Genomic DNA, 24,499 nt, shown 5'->3' on the forward strand with positions numbered 1-24,499 from the left:
AAACTCTTCGAGGAAAGGTTCTTTTTGGCAAGTCTGCTGCCAAACTCTGCTTGGTCCCGAATGTGAAGATCCCTGTGAAGTTCATGGCCCCTGACTTTGAAAAGCACAAGGGAAATACTTGCCCTCTCAGCCACCTGGTCATGTATTCCAGGAAAATGTCGACTCAGACCGACAACGACCAACTGCTCATCCACTACTTTCAGGACAGTTTGTCTGGTGCTGCCCTACGTTGGTATATGGGCTTGGACAGTACGAACATTCGATCCTTCAACGACCTTGGCGAGGCCTTCATCAAGCAATACAAGTATAATATGGATATGGCTCCCGATATGGATCAATTGAGGGTTATGTCCCAGAAGGACAAGGAAACATTCAAAGAGTACGCCCAAAGGTGGCGAGAGGTGGCAGCACAGATCGTGCCCCGCTAGAAGAGAAAGAGATGACCAAGATCTTTTTAAAGACCTTGAGTTCTTTTTATTATGAGCAGATGATTGCCAGCGCTCCTTCTGACTTCACCGAGATGGTGAATATGGGGATGCGACTGGAAGAAGGAGTCAGGGAAGGGCGACTGACCAGAGAAGAAGGCTCTTCTACCAAGTGGTATGAGACGTTTGGGAAGAAGAAACATGGCGAGGCACATGCTGTGACCTCCCATATAAAACCAAGAAGACCCTCTGTGAGGAGGAAGACTGTGCGTCCGGCCGGTAACCAGCACCAGGTGGCTCATATAGCACCTGTTTTCAGAGATAATCAACAATTTCAGCATCACAATAGTAATCAGCAACAACCACATCCACAATATCAACAACAACAACACCGTTCTCAGCAGCAGGCCTATCAGCCTCGAAACAGTAATCAAACCCGCACAAGCTACGAGAGGAAGAGGGTCACCTTCGATCCTATTCCAATGACATATGCAGAGTTATATCCCTCCTTGATAGAGAGGAAGTTGATTATGCCACGAGACCCACCGGCTATACCTACCAATCCCCAGTGGTGGTATAAGCCCGAATTACATTGTGTTTATCATTCCGGTGCTCCCGGACATGACGTGGAGAGTTGCTACCCTTTGAAGACCAAGGTTCAAGACCTTGTGAGATGTGGCATTCTGTGTTTTGAGGACGTAGGTCCTAATGTAAAGAAGAACCCATTGCCCGAGCATGGGAAATCTGTCAACATGGTCCAGGGATGCCCTGGCAAGTACAAGGTCAAATTTGTCAGTCATATTCGACAATCTTTGGTCGAGATGCATAGATTGATGTGTGATTATAGTCATTATGAGCATGACCACGATAGATGCCGAGTCTGTTCTGTCAATCAAAGAGGTTGTCGCCAGGTGCGCAAAGATGTTCAAGAAATGCCGGATGAAGGAGTCATTCAGATCCTTCAAAACATAAATGTTGATGAAGATGCTGATGAAGTGAACGTTATTTCTCCAGTATTCCGGATCCCCGAGCCTGTTATCATCAAGTATGATGGTAGCAAGCAAAAAGCTTCTCCTACTTTGACCATTAAGCCAACTGGCCCTGTACCGTATTCTTCTGAGAAGGCGGTCCCTTATTGCTACAATGTTGTAGCATTGGAGAATGGGAAAGAGGTGCCCCTGCCCTCTTCATCTGTTGTTAATATTGCCGACGTTAGCGGCCTGACCCGTAGCGGTCGTGTTTTCTTGGCTCCGCCAAAGCCGCAAGTTGATGTTCGAAGGAATGATATTGTTGATTATGTTGAACGCCCGATTGGGAATGCTGTCAGCGCTCCGAATCCGGCACTTGTTGCTAAACCCGCCTCTATGTTGAAAACTTCTGTCTCTGTTGGCCCAAGCGGCAACGCGAAAGAAGATTGTGATAAGATACTGAGGCTCATCAAGAGAAGTGAATACAACGTGGTAGATCAGCTTCTACAGACGCCTTCCAAAATCTATGTACTATCATTGCTGATGAATTCAGAACCGCACCGGGAGGCTCTCCAAAAGGTGTTGGATGTGGCGTATGTGGATCACGACGTCATGACTGAACAATTCGACAGTATTGTTGCAAACATTACCGCTTGTAACAATTTAAGCTTTTGTGATGCTGATCTCCCTGAGGAGGGAAGAGACAACAATCTGGCATTACACATATCTCTGAGCAGCAAAGATGACGCCATGTCCAATGTGCTGGTGGACACTGGGTCATCATTGAATGTATTGCCAAAGTCCACTCTTACAAAGTTATCATATCAAGGGCTTCCCATGAGGCAGTGTGGAGTAGTTGTGAAAGCATTCGATGGGTCTCGCAAAATTGTGATTGAAGAGGTTGATCTCCCAGTCAAAATCAGACCAAGTGATTTCCAGATTACCTTGCAGGTTATGGAAATTCACCCATCGTATAGCTGTCTCTTAGGCAGACCATGGATTCACGAGGCAGACGTCGTGACATCCACCCTACACCAGAAACTGAAGTTTGTGAAGAATAAGAAGCTGGTGGTGGTAGGGGAGAAAAGGCTCTCCTGGTTAGCCATTTGTCTTCTTTCTCTTATATAGATGCTGAGGATGAAGTTCGAACGCCATTCCAAGATTTATCCATTGTTGAACCTATTAAGAAGGGAACTCCTTCATTTGCATCCTATAAAGATGCAAAGTTGGCCATTGAGCATGGTGCGACTGCTGGATTGGGGCAAATGATTAAACTGGAAGACAACAAATCCCGTGCTGGCATAGGCTATTCTTCTGGTGTCTTCAACAAGCAAGGGTTGTTCAAGAGTGGAGGTTTCATCCACACCGGTCAAGGTGAAGAGGCTGCTGCCATTCTGGAAGAGGATGAAGAGGATTCTGGCAACTTCATCATCCCTGGAGGGGTCTGCAATAATTGGGTTGCTGTTGATACTACAACAGTTATCCGTAAGTCAAAGTAATGTTCATTGTGTTTGAAAACCCTTTTCCCATGCCAAAAGGAGAAGTGATGACATTGTTGGCGCATAAATACAATGATATTTTCATTCAATAAATTCATGTTAAATGTTTGTTTTTCCAATTATTTTCCCTTTTCGCTTTTGCATGAAATTGGTGATCACATAAAACCCAAAAATAAGAATAAAATCAATATTTTCATCTGCATAATGATTTTCCTCGTTTGAATTCTAAAATCTCTTTATATCCAAAATCATTATGCAGGTTGATCAAACCCATTGAACATAATGATCCAACACCATCTCCCAACTTTGAGTTCCCTGTATTTGAGGCGGAAGAAGATGATGTTGAAGAGATTCCTGACGAGATTACCCGTCTACTTAAGCATGAAGAGAAGATCATTCAGCCGCATCTTGAGAATCTGGAAACAGTCAACTTGGGGTCTGAAGATTGTGTGCGAGAGGTGAAGATAGGGGCACTCCTGGAAGAATCTGTTAAGAAGGGGTTGATTGAGTTGCTATGAGAATATGTCGACGTCTTTGCCTGGTCATATGAAGACATGCCTGGTCTAGATACTGATATTGTGCAACATTTCCTGCCTTTGAAGCCTGAGTGCATGCCTGTGAAGCAGAAGCTCAGAAGAACTCATCCTGACATGGTAGTGAAGATCAAAGAGGAAGTTCAGAAGTAAATTAATGCGGGGTTTCTGGTGACTTCTACATATCCTCAATGGGTGGCCAATATTGTGCCCGTGCCTAAAAAAGATGGAAAATTCCGAATGTGTGTGGACTATAGAGACTTAAATAAAGCTAGTCTGAAATATGATTTCCCTCAACCACATATTGATATGTTGGTAGATAATACAGCTAAATTCAATGTCTTCTCATTTATGGACGGATTTTCCGGATATAATCAGATTAAGATGGCACCCGAGGATATGGAGAAGACAACATTCATCACACCTTGGGGAACATTCTGTTATCGAGTGATACCCTTCGGTTTGAAAAACGTCGGAGCCACATATCAACGAGCTATGACTACCTTGTTTCATGATATGATGCACAAGGAGATCGAGGTATATGTTGATGATATGATCGCGAAGTCAAGAATGGAAGTTGAACATGTAGAGCACTTGTTGAAGCTTTTTCAGCGATTGAGGAAGTATAAGCTTCGTCTGAATCCTAACAAGTGTACATTTGGAGTCCGTTCCGGCAAGTTATTGGGTTTCATTGTCAGTGAAAGAGGTATTGAGGTTAACCCTGCAAAGGTCAAAGAAATACAAGAGATGCCTGCGCCCAAAATTGAGAAGCAAGTCCGAGGTTTTCTTGGCCGCTTGAATTATATTTCCAGATTCATATCCCAAATGACTGCCACATGTGCGCTGATATTCAAGCTCCTCCGGAAAGATCAGTCTCATGATTGGACCGAGGATTGCCAAAAGGCTTTTGACAGTATTAAGGAGTATTTGTCTGAGCCTCCTATTCTGTCTCCACCTGTGGAAGGGAGACCGTTGATTATGTACCTAACAGTTCTTGAAGACTCGATGGGTTGTGTTCTTGGTCAGCAAGACGAATCAGGAAAGAAAGAATATGATATCTACTATTTGAGTAAGAAGTTCACCGAGTGTGAGTCTCGATACTCGATGCTTGAGAAGACATGTTGTGCTTTGGCTTGGGTTGCTAAGCGCTTACGCTAGTATATGTTGAATCATACGACTTGGTTGATATCCAAAATGGATCCAATCAAGTATATCTTTGAGAAGACTGCTTTAAATGGGAGGATTTCCCGTTGGCAGATGTTGTTATCTGAGTATGATATTGAGTATCGAGCTCAGAAGGTGATAAAAGGTAGTATCTTGGCTGACCACTTGGCACATCAACCAATTGAGGATTATCAGTCAGTTCAGTATGACTTCCCAGATGAGGAGATTCTGTATTTGAAAATGAAAGATTGCGATGAGCCTACGCTCGATGAAGGGCCAGAACCTGGTTCCAGATGGAGTATGGTGTTTGATGGCGCTGTTAATCAGTATGGAAATGGTATTGGGGCAGTGACTATTACTCCTCAGGGCACACATCTTCCTTTTACAGCAAGGCTAACTTTCAAATGCACGAATAATATGGCTGAGTATGAGGCCTGTATTATGGGATTGGAAGAATGCATTGATCTAAGGATCAAGCATCTTGATGTTTATGGTGATTCAACCCTTGTTGTTAATCAGATTAAGGGTGAATGGGAGACGAATCAGCCTGGCCTCATCCCATATAGAGATTATGTGAGGAGGATTTCAACGTTCTTTACTGAGGTTGATTTCCATCATATTCCTCGAGATGAGAATCAGATGGCAGATGCTCTTGCTACACTTGCTTCGATGATTGTGGTAAGACTGTGGAATGAAGTTCCCAATATCAATGTGATGCACTTGGACTGACCAGCTCATGTATTTGCAGCAGAAGAGATGCAAGACGACAAGCCATGGTATTATGATATCAAGTGCTTTCTTCAGATCCAGATTTACCCGCCTGGGGCATCTGTGAAAGATAGGAAGACTTTAAGGAGATTATCAAGCAGTTTCTACCTCAATGGCAATGTGCTTTATAAAAGAAATTTTGACATCGTTTTACTCAGATGCTTGGATAGACATGAAGCAGACCTGTTAATGACTGAGGTCCATGAGGGTTCATTTGGTACTCATTCCAATGGACATGCCATGGCTAGAAAGATGTTGAGAGCAGGCTACTATTGGGTGACAATGGAGTCTGACTGCTGCAAATACGTGAAGAAATGCCACAAGTGTCAGATTTATGCGGATAAGATTCATATTCCCCCGACACTTCTAAATGTGATTTCGTCACCATGGCCTTTCTCCATGTGGGGAATTAACATGATTGGCATGATAGAGCCAAAAGCGTGTAACGGTCACAGATTTACTCTCGTAGCAATTGATTACTTCACCAAGTGGGTTGAAGCGGCATCATACGCAAATGTGACCAGGCAGGTGGTTGTGAAGTTTATCAAGAATCAACTCATATGCCGTTATGGTGTGCCAAATAAGATCATTACTGACAATGGATCTAACTTGAATAACAAGATGATGAAAGAGCTATGTAGCAAGTTCAAGATTGCACATCATAATTCTTCTCCTTACAGACCCAAGATGAATGGGGTTGTTGAAGCTGCTAATAAGAATATCAAGAAGATTATCCAAAAGATGGTTGTTACGTACAAAGATTGGCATGAGATGCTGCCATTTGCTTTGCATGGATACCGTACATCTGTCCGCACTTCAATAGGGGCAACCGCTTTATCTCTTGTTTACGGCATGGAGGTTGTACTCCCAGTAGAGGTGGAGATCCCATCAATGAGAGTCTTGATGGAAACCAAGTTGGCTGATGCAGAATGGGTTCACAGTCGTTATGACCAACTGAACTTGATAGAAGAGAAGAGATTGACTACCATGTGCCACGGTCAGTTATATCAGCAAAGGATGAAGAAAGCCTTTGATAAGAAGGTCAAGCCTCGTGTGTTCCGAGAAGGTGATCTTATACTCAAGAAAGTCTTGTCTTTCGTGCCCGATTCCAAGGGCAAGTGGACTCCAAACTATGAAGGTCCATATGTTGTTAAGAGAGCCTTTTCAGGCGGTGCTTTGATACTTACAACTATGGATGGGGAGGATTTCGCTCGTCCTGTGAATTCAGATGCAGTCAAGAAATACTTCGCCTAAAAATAAAAACAGAATAGCTCGCTAAGTTGAAAACTCGAAAGGGCGGCTTAGGCAAAAATGAGCGTCTCGGTGGATTGAAAACCCGAAAGGGTGATCCAGGAAAAAGTTAGAGACAAAAAAAAATGAATATATATCCTGCTAGATTGAATACCTCACCCTGGGGAAATCTAGGCAAAAATTAGGGATTTGGCAAGTAACTGCATCCTGACAAGACTTTGTTCTCCTAACTGTCATCTGTCAGAGATTCTCGCTCAGTCATCGTCAACTGAAGCTTCAAATACATCGGATTCAGAGTTGGTGGAGAAATAGTCATTATGTTCAATGTAGCCCTTTTTCCAATATATATCACCAATTTCAAATTTGTAAAGATCTATGGAGTCTTGCCATTTGCAGACTACCATTCCATCAAATAAATTTGAGCCTTTATCCAATTATTTGCACTCTTATTTGTTTCTATTCAACAAATGTTTTGCATGTTTTAATTGAGAAATATCATTGCTTTAAATAAATGAAATTTCATAACTTATTTTTTAAACAGAGTGAACATTCACAATGATGAAAAGGATACTGGCAATGTTTTCAGTGCTCTCCCAAAGATGGTATGATTCCCAACAGAGTGAGACATTTGTTCATATTCCTGGCACACTTGTATCCTCTTTCTCTGGAGCCTCTTGTGGTTTTTCTCCCGAGCAAAGTGTTTGGTAAAGATATTCATCCCTCTTTCCTTCAGTAGAGTAGTGATCCTTCCTCCTCAGCGGATGTGCTCTCTTTGATAGAGCAGTATTTAGTGGTGACCTTGGAAGCTTCTGATTGGTGGTTGTTCCCCACGAAGATCCATCCTCCCCTTTGATAAATTCCCCAGTAGAGTTGCTCCTACAGTGGAGTTTATCTGTGCGATGATCCTGTCCCCAGCTAGAATGGCTGATGTTTCCCCTGCAGAGATTTTTGCTTCCTGGTATCTCTTGCCCCTCATCAGATTGGATCTTTTCCACTGGGCCTGACTTTCTCTCTTGAGATGTAGTACCGGATGTTTGTTCATCTTTTTGTTGGACCTGTTTGTGTTAGACATGTCTGTTTTGTCAGCATTCATCATACATAAACCACGCATATGCATATAATTTTAACATTCAGATATTCATGTTGCATTCTTTGCCATAAATCTTTGTTTGTTATCTCCTGCTAGTTGGTAATATATTTCCCCAAGCAGATGTTTGTGTGTGATCTCCCCATGTAGAGTCAGTCCCATAAGTAGAAAGGGTTTACCCTTCCTTCCATATTCCCCACTGAGTTATGTCCTCGTGGATGATGGTTGTTTCTGTTTCCTCCCAACGCATATATTGGGATGGAGTTTCCCCTGGGTTATATCCTCACAGGGATGAGTCTTGTTTCATCGTACCTCTCTAGTTTGTTCCTAGATTGGCTGCTCTTGTTTTCGTCCTGTGCTTCCCCGTAGTTTAGATGAATGATTGCTCAGTAACTAGTAATTATCCATCTTTTGCCCAGCGGAGTCTTTGGCCTTCTACCTTCATACAGGTAGGTATAAGTCCTATTTCTGTGGTTTTCTACCCTTATACCGGTAGTTGTAAACCCTATTTTATCCCCTTGCAGAGTTAACCTTATTTCCGTTCATCCTAACCGATGACGGTTACTCTTCCGTGGTTTTCTACCCAATATCTGGTAGATGTAATCTGTCGCACCTCAAAAAATGAGTGATAATGCGATCCCTCGCGATAAGACGCGGAAAAAATGTTGTTCGAACAGAGTCGCCACCGAACTTTATTTATCCCAATGAAGGGATAGGAAAATATCGAGAAAACCTCTATAGATAAGAATAATGGTCGTCGCAACCATATTCGGGTTCGGGAGTCGATTACGTAAGGGGAAGGTATTAGCACCCCTTACATCCGTTGTACTCAACGGGAACCTCTTAGTCTGATTTTGCTATTTGACTGTTAATTGACTGTTACTTGTTTGCTTCGAGTGGTTAGAATTGATGATAGATATGGATGAAGACCTCAGGAGGGGGAAATGGGAGGTTTTTTATTAGTGTGCTCGCGAAGATACAGCAATCTCCTGCCTACGTATCCTTATGGTGCAATAAGGAAATCAGAGCATTCGTAGTTCGGGCAACTACGAATATTTGGGTGTGTTTTGTTTTGATGAACGACTGTGTAAGTCGGCGTTCTAACGGCTAAACGCTGGCATGTCTACTCTCGGGGGAGGCTCTAGCACTGGTTTGTTGTGCGCATTAGAAAGGATTGACAGTGTTCTTTTTTGAAAGGGTTTTGGTCACGCGGGGGTGACAGGTTGAATTGATGTGTTTGATGTTTGGATTTCGATCGCTCGGGGGCGAGAAGTTAGGTTTGGTTTCGATCGCTCAGGGGCGAGAAGTTTGATTTGATTTGTTGGAAATGTTTTCGGGGAACGACGATAGATTGAGCAATGTGGTGTTCACCAATCGTCCAATTCTTTCGAGGAGTAATAAGGCGTACGCCTTCTATTCCCTTTTTCGTTCGAATTTTTATCGAAAGTTTGTTTGTGGATGTTGAATATGCACGGTGAGGAGGCGTACGCCTCCTACTTGCTTATTCAAGGAATAATGAGGCGTACGCCACCTATTCCCTTATCCAAGTTTATTTAGCGTGTTTTAGTCAGAAGTCGATAATTTGTGCAATATGGCGTACGCCAATTATCCAAATAATCGAAAGATGGCGAGGCGTACGCCTCTCATCTTTTATCATCCGAAATGTAAATTGTAAAAGATATGTTTGGATGTCGTATGTGATTTGCGAAAATAGTTTGAATTTTGAATTGGTAGGTTTTGATCGAAAGGTGATTTGAATTTATTTAATTGTGGTTTAAATTTGATGACGAAAATTCGAGCAATGTGGCGTACGCCAATTATTCGAATAATCGAAAGATAGTGAGGCGTACGCCTCCTATCCTCTTTTCATCTGAAATATGGAATTAAAAGGATTTATAGTTGATTTAGAAAATGATTTGAATGTGTATGATGAAGGTTTAAATTTGATGACGAAGATTCGAACAATATGGCGTACGCCAATTATTCGAACAATCGAAAGATAGCGAGGCGTACGCCTCCTATCCTCTTTTCATCTAAAATATGGGATTAAAAGGATTTGGAATTTGTAGAAATGTTTTGAAATATTTGTGATTTGAAAATATTTTGAAGCGATTTGAAATTGTATGATTAGGTTTAATCGAATGACAAGAACTCGCGCAATATGGCGTACGCCAATTATTCGAGTAATTGAGAAATAGTAAGGTGTACACCTCCTATCTCTTTTTCATCCCAGATTTATGTTTAAAAATTCTTTAGAAGTTGTATTGGTTTGGAAAAATGGTTTGAATTCATGTTTATGAATGAAATGAATTGTGTTTTGTGTATTATTTCATCTACTCGATTAATCAATAACCAAGTAGGTTTCATTGTAAGGAAGCCCAAGAGTAAGCTATGTGAGGTTGATGGCGATGCAAAGAGCAATCGACTTACAAGGGTGTTTTTTTAAAAATGGGCTCGATGTTTAAATCGAGAATTGTTGTTTGTGCATTTTTGAAATTGGTTTGGATGGATAATGAATTGAAATAAAATTGAATTAAAAATGATTGTGAAATGGTGATTTGTAAAGTAATTTAATTTGAAATAATGTGAAGTTTGTGATTGGAAGAAATTAATCCATTTTTTTAAAACAAAATTAATTTATTAAAATTTATTAAATTGATTAATTAAATTAATTAAAAATAATTATCAAAATTATCTAATTAAACTAAATAATTAAGTTAATTAAAGTTGATTAATAAAAATTAAACTAATTAAAGATTTTAATCGATTAATTAAGTTCAAAGAGAAAATTACAGTTTAATGTATTTATGCATGGTTATACTAAATTGCCACTAAAATCAACTTACTGTAAAAATTACAGCAAGAGACATTACATACATTTCAACCGTTCCAAACAAATTCTAAGCATTTCCAAATATTTCTATGAAAGGCAAAAAGGCAACAACAAACAGGTTACACACAATCCCCACACTTGGCTCATGATTCACATATTCATGCCTCTAGAATTCACGCAACAACAAGACCGTGTTCCAGGAATCAAAACATAAACAACCTATAATTCCTTAATCAAGATCATGGAATATATAAACTTTAAAATCACCAATATTTTGAATAAAAATGAAGCAGAGATTTTGAAAATTCACAGATGCAATCAAAGCCGAATTGTGACCGAAATCGTGATTGTGAAAGCTATGGATGATGTTCTGCAGCGGTTTTCAACATACAGCATTAGGCGGTGCATTGTACAAATAAATCAACATACCAACGCAAACATTTCGAAATCAAAATCTGAATGGTAACTATCATAAGCAGTACGATATCAAGGCCAATTGTGATACAACCGTTACCGTAACCAACACACAAAATTAACATACACATTCAACTTTGTGCAACAGAATTTTTAAACAAAAATACTTCTACAATGTAATGCATATACCAAATCCAAATACCAGTTTACAACAGCAGTGTTTCAATAATACATAAGCAGGAATTCAACAAAAGAAAACGCAACTTATTTAAATTAAGAACAAACCATAACAATGCACTCATCACAGTAAGCAAGTCTAGAGATAGTGTTACCAACCGAATCGACTTAAGGTTTCCGCTTCAGCGCCTTATCACTCAGCAACAGTTATTGGCGTGCTGGCTAGTGGTGTTCGTGACCTGTGGGATCCGTCTGCACCTGAAGAAAAACCGAAAAAACTTGATATTGTTTTCCTTTGTTCCTACTTGATTCTTGAACTCACTATGGTTCCAAAGCTTCAAAACTTTCCTGCAAGCTTCAAACATTTAACAAAAAAAACCAAATCTTCAGTAGAAGACATTCAAGACAAGGTTTAGGATTCTTTAAGAAAGATAGTCGCTGTTGATGGATTGTGTCGGCTTAGGAGTTAAGGGTTGGTGGATGGATTTTGACGGTGAGAATGACGGTGGGGGTCGTGTGCGAAGAAGATGGCGAGGTTGGGATTTTGTTAGCGAAGGTTAATGGAGGAGGACGAAGGAGACGGAGGGTGATGAAGGTGGATGTTGAGCGGAGGTTCGTCGGATGGTGCAGCGATGAGGGTTTTCGGTGGCGTCGGCGGTAGGGGTTTCGGCGGTGTGCGGTTGTGACGGCGGAGGTTGCGATTGGGAGGGTTTGATGGTCGAGGGTTTGACGGAGGCTGAGTTGTGAAGGTGATGATGAAGGCGGCGACGGCGAAGGTTTGTGGTTGGAGATGGTTGACGAAGGAGGGCGGAGGAGACGATGATGAATGTTGGGCGGAGGCGGAGGATTTTTCTGAGGGTTTGTGAGTGAGAGTTGAGAGGATTTTGGGAGAGGGTTTTTGAGAGTTTTTCAGAGAGAAATGTGTAAAGGAATTTTTTTTGAGAGCCCGAAGAGGGAATTTTTTTCGTTTAGTAAATAGTGAGTGAGAGAGATTTAGAGAGGTTATTGTTTTGTCCTTTTCTGAGAGTGAGAGAGTTGGTTAGTAGTGGTGAATGGGGAAGTTGGTTAGGAGTGGAGCAGACAGTGGAGTAGTGGGATTAGAAAGAGACGTTGGAACATTTTGAATTTTGTTTTTTTTCTGTATTGGAATCCAATGCAATATTATATACAATTATTGTTATAAATTATACAAACTAATTAATATCTAATCTAAACTAAATAATAATAAAAAAAAAGAAAACCAACTAATATTTAATTACCTATCTAAAATTTAAAACTAATTAATATTTAAACTAAAATTAACTATTATTTTTAAAAAAAATCTAACTAATATAAAAAAAACTAATTAATATTAAAAACTAACTAATTCTAATATTTTTTTTTTTAAAACACTAACTAATTATTTTAATTTAAATATCTAAAACAGAAAATTACCAATTAAAAAAATGAGTACAAATTATTCAGAAAAATTCAATCAATCACAGTCTTTTCTTCAAATCTTGACAATTCAACTGATTTTTTTATTCTCAAATAAATTCCCTCTGGTTGATATTTCCGGCATTTATTCATGATGCAAATGTGTGTCATGTTATGTGTATGATGCAAAAATGAAACTGAAATTAATTTTGAAAAGAAAATAATAAGCCCGGACAAAATTGGGGTACGACATAATCCCCTCTTTGATGGTTATCTTTATCCAATATTCGGTATTGATAGTCCTTCACCCTTTTTGAGTATGTCTCCCGGTAACCGGCGATATATCTCCCGGATCATTGCCTTTGTCAATGTATCCCCAGCGGATCATCTTTCATTTTCTTTTCGTCGGCAATGATCGTGTCTCCCTTTGATTTGATCATCATTTTATACCTAGTATTCGGTATCCCGATGCCCTTTTTCTCTCGGTCGATTTATCCTTTATTAACCCAGTAACCGGTTGTGGATAATCTTCCATGCGAGTGTGTTATCTACGTTCTGACGGTAATAGATAATATATCTCATACGCTCTTTAGTCGAAGTCTTTTGTTCTTCCCCAGTCGAGTAAGATTTGCATTCCTTTTTGTGGAATCGAATGTCCATCCTCTAATCGAGTCTGCTTTTCAGCCCTCTTTTGGATGATGAGTGTTTTCGAAAAATTCCCCAATTCACGCCTTGGTTGGTCACCTATTATATGCCCAGTAACCGGTATCCCTGGTGTTCCTTCCTCTCTGCTCCCTATTATGACTTTTTCATCCCCTGCGGAGTCAGATTTTCCTGAGTTGAAATATACCATTTTAGGTTTTCCTCAGATGGTTTTGGATGTTTGATATCTCTCACCCTTATACCGGTCTTAGATATTCATTCTCCCCGAGCATGTTGTTCTTCCACCCTCATACCGGTGTTCGGATCACATGTCTCTTTGAGCTTATTACCCAGTAGCCGGTAATACCTCATTTTGTTGTTTCCTCAGCTGAGTTTCTCTTTGGACATTGCCCCATCAGGGCCCTTTGTGGTTTTTCCCCAGCGAAGTCCCTTGGTGGATTCTCCCAGCCTGAGTCCAGATTTTTATCTGAGGTATCCTTTACGGATAATTTCGCTGTATTGGCATATTCCCCAATACATGCATTTTTGAGTCAGCTCGGGTCCTTCCATTGATTTATGGAATTTCTCTCGTGTCTCAGCAAGTTCTAAGTTGTGACATGCTCGTACAATCTATCTCTTTTCTTATCCCCATAAGAGTCCAGAGTCTCTGTCCCATGGAGTGAATTACTCATATGGATTGTCAGTTTCCCCGGATTTCTTTTCTTCTTTGTGGACACATATCCCAACAGAGTATTACCTTTTTGGATACATACATTTGCATCATGAGGTCTCTTAGGGACCAAAATTCGTCTCTTTGTTATTATTTAAGCCCATTCTACCTCGTCGAGACGAAAATCTTAACCTTCACTTCTCCGGTTAGAATGACCTTAAATAGGGGCATTTGTAAGACCCTAATTTTGACCCTAAGATCCCTCATGGCATCATAACATTTCATTTGCATAGCCTCAAGGATCATAAGCATCTTGGCTCCTTACCTTTGGGTGGGATCTCTCTTGTGAGTGGTTTGAGATCACCAAGCATGCTTGAATTGTATATTATTTCTTTTCTCATTTTATTTACTAACCAAAAGCACAAAAATATGTCACTAACATCTTTTGTTTGTAGCTTGAGCAGTCACAAGGTCCAAAGCTTCTAGGAGATCCTATGTGCATTGATATGGTCAAGAGAAGATGAAACCAAGCATGGTAATGGTTCTCAAAGCTCTCATCCATCAAATATGCCTCCCAGGTATCTTAACTCATCATTTTGATCAAAGCAAGTCAAGGGGTTTGAGGTGTTTCCAAGGAATCCCTAACTCATCTGTTCATCAACTATGCCTTGCTCATGAAGCAACCTCAGCCCATGGTCAAATACAATCAAGGGAAGTTCTTTAATTCATCATTTCATGCAGGTTTGAACTTATTTGAGTGTCCTCAATCATCCATTCATCAAGATATGAGGTGTGGACTTGAGAATTTGATCAGTCAATTCATCTGACTATTTTGAAATATACTGAGACCTAACGTTTTATGTGTTGGTCAAATGGAGATGATCCCAAGATAAACATTGTTCTTAAGAACAATATCAACAACTTTCATTTTCATAAAAAATTGATTTGAATCTTGGAAGGTCATCATCCTTTCCAAGACATTATAGGTCATTTTGACTGAAACCCTAATTTTAGGTAAACTTCCCAAGAACATAACTCATTCATTTTCATAATTTTAAGGTGAGACTTAATGAATTAGAAGGATTATTGTGTCTACTTCAAATGTTATGTTGAGAAAAATTGCAAAATCGCAAAAGAAATACATGTGATAATGCAAAACATTATAGGTCACTTTGGACCAAATGCATTGAAATGTGAAAAAGTCCAACTTCAAGTTCCCATAACTTCTTCATCAAAAATCTAAATGATGCAAAATTTGAGCCTAAATTGATTTTCTTGAAAAGATCTAAAACTTTCCTGTTGAAGATTTTATCATTTGATGCTTTCATCATTGAGACAGAGGGGTTTGAACATTGGCCAAATTTGGAAATTTCACATGTATATGTTTTGCACCCTACACTTCAAGCTCAAATTTCATCAATTTCCAAGGCTCAACTGAAGTTTTGATCAACATGAGATTTGTTCCTTATGCAACAAGTTTTCTAACCATTACCCATAAGCCTATGTTTCAATTTTGGAAATATCATTTTTGAAGAGGAGAACATTATGGTGCATTTTGTGAAATTCATTTCAAACACATTGCATGAGCTGTTAACATCCAATCTGCATGTCCATTTCTCATTTGGTGATGTATAGCAATCAATTCCAATCAGAATTGGGCCCTCCATGCGCCTGTACAGGCCCATGCATGGAGGCCCTCTTCTCCCATGCACACTTTGTTCATGCACTTTCAGATGGCTTTGGCTATAAATACATGGCATGTGAGCTCTCATTCTTCAACCTAAAGGCGCCTAAACATCTGCTGAATTGAATCCACACCCCTACCAAAGGAACAAATCTCATTTTTCTCTAAAAATTTCAGATCTGAATTTTGATCTCCTCGATTGAAATTTCAGATCCAAAGTTCCTAGACCTTCTTCATTTGATCCATAGAAGCTTCTGTTTGCAAAAGGAATCAAAGAGAGTGACTCAATTCTTCACAATTCAAAGGTTTTGCTCAACTGCATTTTGCTTCGAAACAGCCTATACATTGCTCCATTTTCCTTGATTTTGTGTGATCTGAAGTCCTCTGCACAGAGGCATCATTGTTATGTTCTTAATTTTTGAAATCAATCAAGTTCAGTTGAACACCACCAAAGTTCCATCTCTGATTTCTCTCTTAATAGGGATCTAGAATGGAATTGAGTGGCATATGAGTGATGTACATCACTCCACCTTTCGAATGGTACCTGGATCGTGCATTTTAGTTAAAAAAAATTTACGTGCAATTTTTTATCTTCATCAGAGCTAGCCGGAGAAGACGGTGGCGCTGGCCACCGTCTGGTCTCCAGATCCAATTGTGGTCGTCCATGTTTATTTCCAGATGTAATCTCAGCAGTCCAAACTTATGACTTATTTTAATACAGTGTGTGGTTGCATTGACTTTGGAACACGTTGGACGCGCGCTTGTGGATGCTTGGATCTGCCAGCTCAATTAATGAGCTCAGATCCAAGGGCTCACGCTTTTCCATTTATTTTAATTCTGATTTTAATTTCTATTTTATTTTTTAATTCCATTTCATTTTCTAAAATTCATATCTCTTTTATTATTGGTCCAAAAATTATGGGACCAATTGCATTATTTCTCTTTTAATTTCTAGTTTCTAAAAATGATTTTTAATATTTTTTATTTTATGATTAGCTATTTTTTAGTAATTTTCTCTTTTCTGGTTATTTTTAATTCATTTTAAATAGTTTTTGATATTCAAAAAATACAAAAATATTTTATCAACCTCTTTGAATGATGATGGATCTATGAAAAATATTCTCATCAATTTATTAATTGATTTGAGATTTATTTGAGATTTTAGTTCAATTAGGTTATTTTTATGCATTTTTAATTGATTAAAAATAGTTTCTGACTTATAAAAATGCTGAAAATATTTGTCAAACTTTCTTTGACCTTGTTGAACTTGGGATAATTCACTTAGACTTTTCAAAGTTGATTTGAAGTGAGTTTGACGTTTGACCATTCTTTATTATTTTAATTCAAGTTTTATTTTAAATATTAAAAAATGCCAAAAATATTTTTGTTTATTTCTTGACTTCTAATATTCATTTTGCTTCTTTTTTCTATGGTTTGACCTTGATCTCCCCTATCTTTGGTCAACATTTGTTGATTAATACATTCCATTTCATTTAATGCACTTTAATACTTCATCTTTTTCTTCTTCTTCTTCTTCTTCTTCTTCTTCTTTTTCTTTTTTGATCAATGAGTTAAAGATTGCTGGTTAGCATTGATTAGGGAGGTTTAATCTTCCTTGATTCAAATCTAATTCATCTTGATCATAGATCAAGTGAATGGCTTTGCATTAAGGATAGATTGCTTTCTAAATCATGCAAAGGACCTAAATCAATACAAGATCATTTCTCTTCTTCTTTTTGGCATGGCAAGTTGTTGGAGTTTGATTCACTTATCAAGACCTCTAACTTGTGTTGTTGCCTACATTATTATTGACCGACCTCAGATAGTTGTGACTTCTACATAAGTCCAATTACGATTGCTTAACATAGCGCTAAATTTACCTTATGGCACACTAACTACTAACATTAACCATTGACTATTAACATTTAATTCTTGCTCTTTACATTTATGCAATTTACTATTCTTGTACATATTATTCATTTGCTTTTTCCCCTTTGCTCACTTGAGCACATGTTTATGTTAATGCAATTTGCCTTTTGCTCATTTGAGCACATAATTGTGTATATATCATTGTGCTTGTGTTTTGTTTTGATTGTTGTGGACCAAATGCAAAGAATTGGACAAATGGACTTAGCTTCTAGGACTTTCCCTATGCAAATTGGAGTAAAAGGACTTTAAATGTTGAAGATGGATTAGAAGGACCAAATCTCTAAACTCACTATTGTCCATTCTTGATTTGCTTCATAAAACTCTTTGATGTGTGTGCTCTTGTTCTAGGGATCCTATGTGAGCCAAATTGAAGAACCATTGCCATGTTCATCCAAAGTGAAAGATACAAGATACATTGGGGATCTTCTAAGAAGCTTGTTTGACTGTTTTGATTGCTTGAGCTTACTATTATTTTGCTTATTCCAAAGGATTGGGAGCTACTTGGATCATCAATATGATCTCAAGAGAGGAACTCCATTTGTGGTCTTGTTTCCTATCCCTTATCTCTTGTATGATTAAGCCTTTAGCTCTTCTTCTTCTTCCCTCCACTCTAACCCAAGCCAAAACTCTTGTGCAAACATTTAACATCTCTTTCAAACATTAGAAACCTAAGCCTTATGCTTTTGATTTTCAAACTTTCTTTTCATAACACTTACTTTGAATTGACCCTTAAATAAACTTTGACCATATTTTGTAAATACTTCTCATTGGTCAATATCACTCATTCAAATACCTTTTTGTGGTTTCAATGGCTACTCTCTTATTCAAAAACTTTTCCATAACCTTTAGCTATTAGGTTTGAGTTATCCTTGAGGTAGATGTAATACTCACATATATCCTTAGTGATGGACAATGAGTCTTCCATGCTTATTATGGGGTTAACCCCTCATTAGCATGTTGAGGCTATCCTCACATGATGGATTTATAGTTTTAGGTTGAGTTTTCTCCCTTGGATAACAAAAGACCTTAAGGCTTTTGGACCAATCAATTCACCAACTCATTTTAAGATTTTTACCCCGAACTACGAGGTTTTGATCCTAATCTTTTTTAAGATGGTACGTAGGCAATGGGTTCATCCATCCAAACACAAAATGTAAATAATTTGTATATTCTCTTCTCATCTCTTCAATCATGTTTGCACAAACATATTTTCACAAAATACCAACCTTACAACAAATGTGAAAAGGGTTCCCTAGGAGTACCTAGGATGTTTGGGGTGCTTAAAACCTTCCCATTGCATAACCAACCCCCTTACCCCGATCTCTGACATTTTTACTAGTTTTTGATTCGATAAAACTTTTAGGTTTTTGTTCGCTTTCTAACCATTCCTTTGGATAAATAGAAGTGCAGTGGCGACTCGACTTGTATGGTTTACCTTGGATTTAGTCAATATCCCTAATGGTAACGAATACCCCGCTACAGAAAAGTGGCGACTCTGCTGGGGACATTTGCCTAGTATGTTTTGCCTACTTTTCATATTTGTTATATGATAACACGAAATTATATCACATTTTAAGACTTAATTTAATTAGATTATATTATCATTTACTTTAATTTATCCCATTTTATCAGATATTATGCAGTATTTCTTTTCTATTCACATCAGGTACCCATTTTGAAGCAAAAGTGAAAAAGGGAAGAAAAGGGGGTGTAAAAAGCAATGAAAAGGAAACAAATAACCAAGACCAAGCCCAGCCCAAAAGAAAGCGCACGTTGCCCCTGTGACGGGCGTCACAAGGGTTGTGACGAGCGTCACGCGAAGTAGCCTTGTGACGGACGTCACACATGGTGTGACGAACGTCACACCAGTCCTCTATATTTTTGGCGCAAGGAACTCAACTGACCACGTTGAAGCCTACTTCCACGCACGCTTAACCCTCGGAACGAGACCACGCACACGGAAACCCTTGAAAAGTAGTTACACCAGCAGCTGTATAAATAGCAGCTAATTGGGAACTTCCAAACGGACAGTTTTTGCACGCTCAGTTTTGCGGAAGCTCTGCCAAATTTACTTTTCACGCCTTTGCTTATTTTTCTTCCTTTCCAGCATTGTTCATTTTATTTATTTCTTTTGCAAGCTTTACTTTCTTTTTCCCCTTGCAAATTTACCTTTCCTGTTTTAGCTTTTAGATATTTTTCGCATAATAGTTTCTACACCGGAAACTATTGTGCAACTTTATACCGGATTTAACCTTACGTTATATTCGAGTTTTATTTCCTTGACTTAATTTACTGCTTAATTGAAGAATCGAAGAACAAATCCTACCGACTTGTGGTGGAGTGTTCAAGACCATTGTATTACGCATTCAGGTTCTTTAATTGTTATTTAATTTTTTTATGTTTTATTCTATTGTTTATTCATATTGCCTGCCTGGAATGAGTCTGTTTATGCATGATATAAATTCTTATTTATTTAGCATGTCTGGCTAATTTGCCTAGGTATCGGTATGTAAAGTAAGCAGAATAAGGGGTCGAGACTGAGTCGGTCCATCTAAACTTAAAATTAGAATCAATCTTTTTACGGTCTCAACTTACAGGTTTAATAACAAGATTTTTTACAAAAAGTAAAGGACATAAAGAAGTTAAAACCAACAGAGCGAGAGTTTGAGGTTTTGACTGGACAGTGTGAGTTAGGCATTAATTCTAGATCAGGGCGAGAGCAAGTTTTAGAGTTAATTAAATTCTGACCTTTTCCAAAAAAGTATTTTTAAAGATTGAATGTGAGGACGAGAGTTAAGCATTTGGATTTAATCATATAACCTAAGTCAACAGAGCGAGAGTTTGAGATAAGGGTGTTTAAAACGGTCAGTATTTTCTTAAAAGGAGTTTCTGCAACTTTATTGCTTTCAAAATATGGTTTTTGACTTAATTATAAGTGACAGCAACATTAATATAAAATCATGGTTTATTCAACAGAGCGAGAGTTTGAGATAAAACCTTTAACCAATAAAGTTAACTGAAACGATTTATTTTAAAAACCTAGATACCGACAAAGACTTGATTCCCTAGTTTTGATGAACTACATACCGATATCCGTTTTATTAATATTTAATCTAGATATTAGTTTAGCTCTTAGTTTTTCCCCAAACAATCAAACATTTTCACCTTAGATTTACGTAGTAACTTTAGATAACGGTATATCGATTCATAAGTCCCTGTGGGATCGATATCTTTTAAAACTACGCGATAGAACTGTGCACTTGCAGTTTGTATCCCATTCTCGACTCACACAGTCGAGCGATCAAGTTTTTGGCGCCGTTGCCGGGGACTTTTATTCAATCGATATCGTAACTCTTCCGTTACGCTGTAGAGACTAAGGTTTCTTTTTCCTTCTATTCTTTCTTTCGTTGATTTGTATGCCACGCACTCGCTCTCAAGGCGAACCGCTCTATTTACGAATCAACGATATCGAACTATATCTCCGAGTCTTACGACGAATTCGGGAATATCGTGCTGAAAACAATCTCCCTCCTATAAACCTTCCTGATATCAAAAACATTTTTCCTTCTTTAACCGAGATGGCAGAACCAGCTCGTGCTCTTAGAGATTACGCCGCTCCATCGCAAGATGAACCGCATTCAAGTATTGCTCCGCCCGCAATCGAAGCAAACAACTTTGAACTTAAACCTTCACTGTTGCAGGCTGTGCAACAGAACCAATTCTCTGGAAATCTTACCGAAGATCCAAACCTTCATTTATCCGTATTTGTCCAATACGCTGATACTGTTAAAGCTAATGGTGTCACTTCAGAGGCAATTCGACTTCGTCTTTTTCCTTTCTCATTAAGAGATAGCGCTAGAAGATGGCTTCAATCTCTCCCTTCCAACTCAGTCACCACCTGGAACGAGTTGAAGAAAGTTTTTCTTGCCCGATATTTTCCACCAAGCAAAACAGCTATGTTAAGAGCCCAGATAAACGGATTTAAACAGAAAGACAACGAGTCTCTTTTCGAAGCATGGGAAAGATACAAAGACATGATGAGACTTTGCCCACACCATGGTTTGGAAGACTGGTTAGTAATTCACACATTTTATAATGGTCTCTTATACAATACAAGGTTAACAATAGACGCCGCTGCAGGTGGTGCACTAATGAACAAACCTTATGCTGATGCTTACCAGCTTATCGAGAGCATGGCCCAAAACCACTATCAGTGGGGAACCGAACGAACAACAGTGGAAAAACCTCAACCGAAAACTAGCATGTACGAGATAAGTAACCTTGATCACGTTAATGCAAAAGTGGATGCTTTGGTCCAGAAGATTGAAAGTTTAAACGTATCACCTCCAACCGCCGTGGTTGCTATAACTCAGAATTGTGAGGTCTGTGGAATCCAAGGCCACACTCCTGCGGAATGTCAACTCTTGACTGGAATCCAAGCAGAGCAAGTAAACTATGCTCAAGGAAGCCCCTATTCGAATACCTATAACCCAAATTGGAAGAACCATCCAAACTTTTCATATAAGAGTAATAATGCTTTATACGCACCTGGACAATCTCCGAATCAAACCCCATCTGTACCTCCGGGATATCAGAAACCGAATCCTAACAATAATACCCCTAGAAAATCCAACTTGGAAATCATGATGGAAAACTTTATAGCTTCCCAACAACAAACCAATAAAGATTTCTTAAACCAGAACATACACACTGGCGAACAACTTAAACAACTAGCAAGCAAAGTAGATGCCTTGGCTACCCATAACAAAATGCTGGAAACGCAAATATCTCAAGTAGCTCAACAACAAGCACCTACTGCTGCACCAACTGGTACATTCCCTGGACAGCCCCAACCCAATCCGAGAAGCCAAGCTCATGCAATTATATTGAGAAGTGGAACGGAAGTGGAAGGACCGTCTGATCCAAGGATAGAAAACCAAAACCCTAAGAAATCTACTGAGGAAAGTGAACCTAAGGAAAAGGAAGAGAGTAATAAGGATACCCTAGAAAAGAAGGAACCTTATGTACCTCCACCGCCTTACAAACCACCTATACCTTACCCTCAAAGGCTTGTTAAAACCAAAGATGTAGGCCAATTTAGAAAATTTGTCGATCTCCTTAAACAATTAAACGTTACAATTCCGTTTACCGAAGCTATTACGCAGATGCCCTCATATGCTAAATTCTTAAAAGAAATTCTTTCTAATAAAAGGAAACTTGAGGATAGCGAAACCGTTACACTCCCTGCCAAATGTAGCGCTATAATCCAAAACATGCCTCCTAAACTCAAGGATCCGGGTAGCTTCTCTATACCCTGTCACATAGGAAAATTTGTTATCGACAAAGCCTTATGCGATTTAGGAGCCGGAATTAGCGTTATGCCCTTATCCATATGTAAGAGACTGGAGATGGGAGAATTAAGACCGACCAAAATGTCCGTACAACTAGCAGATCGTTCCATCAAATATCCTGTAGGAATCCTTGAAAACGTTCCCGTACGCATAGGTCAGTTTTACATTCCCACTGACTTCACAATTATGGACATTAGAGAAGATGATACTACACCTATTATACTAGGAAGACCATTCTTAGCAACTGCCGGTGCAATCATAGACGTAAAACGAGGAAGACTCACCTTCGAAGTAGGTGAAGAGAAAATTGAATTCATTCTTTCCCAATTCTTGAAAGCACCTGCAATAGAAGATACATGTTACTTCATGGATATCATCGATGAATGCATAAAAGAAGCAGAGTCAGGAAAAGACAAATCATCAGACTATCTTTTAGAAGACAAATCTAAACAATGCTTAGCAATAACACCGGACCCTACGCAGTGTCTTAACAAACCAACCCCTGATTTGAAAACACTTCCCAAAAATCAGAGATATGAATTCCTAGACTTAGAACTTGAACGACCTGTGATAGTCAATGCAGATCTAGGAAGACTCGAAACAGAAAAACTCCTACATATCTTAAGAAAATATCCAACCGCACTAGGATACCACATAACCGATCTTAAAGGAATAAGCCCTTCTATTTGTATGCACCGCATCATGTTAGAAGAAGACGGTAAAACCTCTAGGGAACACCAGAGAAGACTAAATCCGATCCTAAGTGAGGTAGTAAAGAAAGAAATAACCAAGTTATTGGAAGCAGGTATTATATATCCTATATCTGATAGCAAATGGGTCAGTCCTGTACACGTTGTACCAAAGAAAGGAGGCATAACCGTTATTGAAAACGAAAAAGGAGAAACTATAACTAAACGAATCGAATCGGGATGGAGAATGTGCATTGATTATAGAAAACTAAACAAAGCAACCCGAAAAGATCATTTCCCTTTACCATTCATTGACCAAATGTTAGAACGATTAGCAAAACATTCACATTTCTGTTATTTAGACGGTTATTCAGGCTTCTTTCAAATACCAATTCACCCTGATGACCAAGAAAAGACAACATTCACATGCCCCTTTGGTACCTTCGCTTATAGACGAATGCCGTTTGGTCTGTGTAATGCCCCTGCAACTTTTCAAAGATGCATGATGGCAATATTCGCCGACTTTCTCGAAAACATCATGGAAGTATTTATGGATGACTTTTCTGTATACGGACAAAGTTTTGAAGAATGCCTTGAAAACCTGGAAAGAGTTCTTGAGCGATGTGTAAAAGTAAACTTAGTACTTAATTGGGAAAAGTGCCACTTTATGGTACAAGAAGGAATTGTTTTAGGACACATAATCTCGAACAGAGGAATTGAAGTAGACAAAGCCAAAATAGAGGTAATCGAAAATCTTCAACCCCCAAGAACCGTGAGAGAAGTACGAAGCTTCTTAGGACACGCCGGTTTTTACCGACGATTCATCAAAGACTTCTCTAAGATAACTAAACCCTTAACCGGACTATTCATGAAAGATGCTGAATTCATATTCGACGATAACTGTTTAAAAGCATTTCAAACTCTTAAACAAGCATTGATCTCAGCACCCATTATGCAGACACCAGACTGGAATGAACCATTCGAGATAATGTGCGATGC

General features: G+C 38.9%; 1 long non-coding RNA gene and 1 pseudogene across 1 annotated transcript; both read right to left on the reverse strand.

Annotated features, from left to right (window-relative positions):
- Window positions 1-10,497: 10,497 nt before the first annotated feature.
- Window positions 10,498-12,230, reverse strand: LOC127129022 (uncharacterized). Its single transcript, XR_007806118.1, has 2 exons — window positions 11,279-12,230; window positions 10,498-10,898 (listed from the first exon to the last, which is right to left on the reverse strand). It is a non-coding gene; the product is annotated as an uncharacterized LOC127129022 (long non-coding RNA).
- A 9,193-nt stretch (window positions 12,231-21,423) lies between these two features.
- LOC127116440 (uncharacterized) lies at window positions 21,424-21,523 on the reverse strand (annotated as a pseudogene).
- Between the last annotated feature and the right edge of the window lie 2,976 nt (window positions 21,524-24,499).

This window comes from Lathyrus oleraceus, chromosome 1 (assembly GCF_024323335.1).
Source record: "Lathyrus oleraceus cultivar Zhongwan6 chromosome 1, CAAS_Psat_ZW6_1.0, whole genome shotgun sequence".
Classification (NCBI taxonomy): domain Eukaryota; kingdom Viridiplantae; phylum Streptophyta; class Magnoliopsida; order Fabales; family Fabaceae; genus Lathyrus; species Lathyrus oleraceus.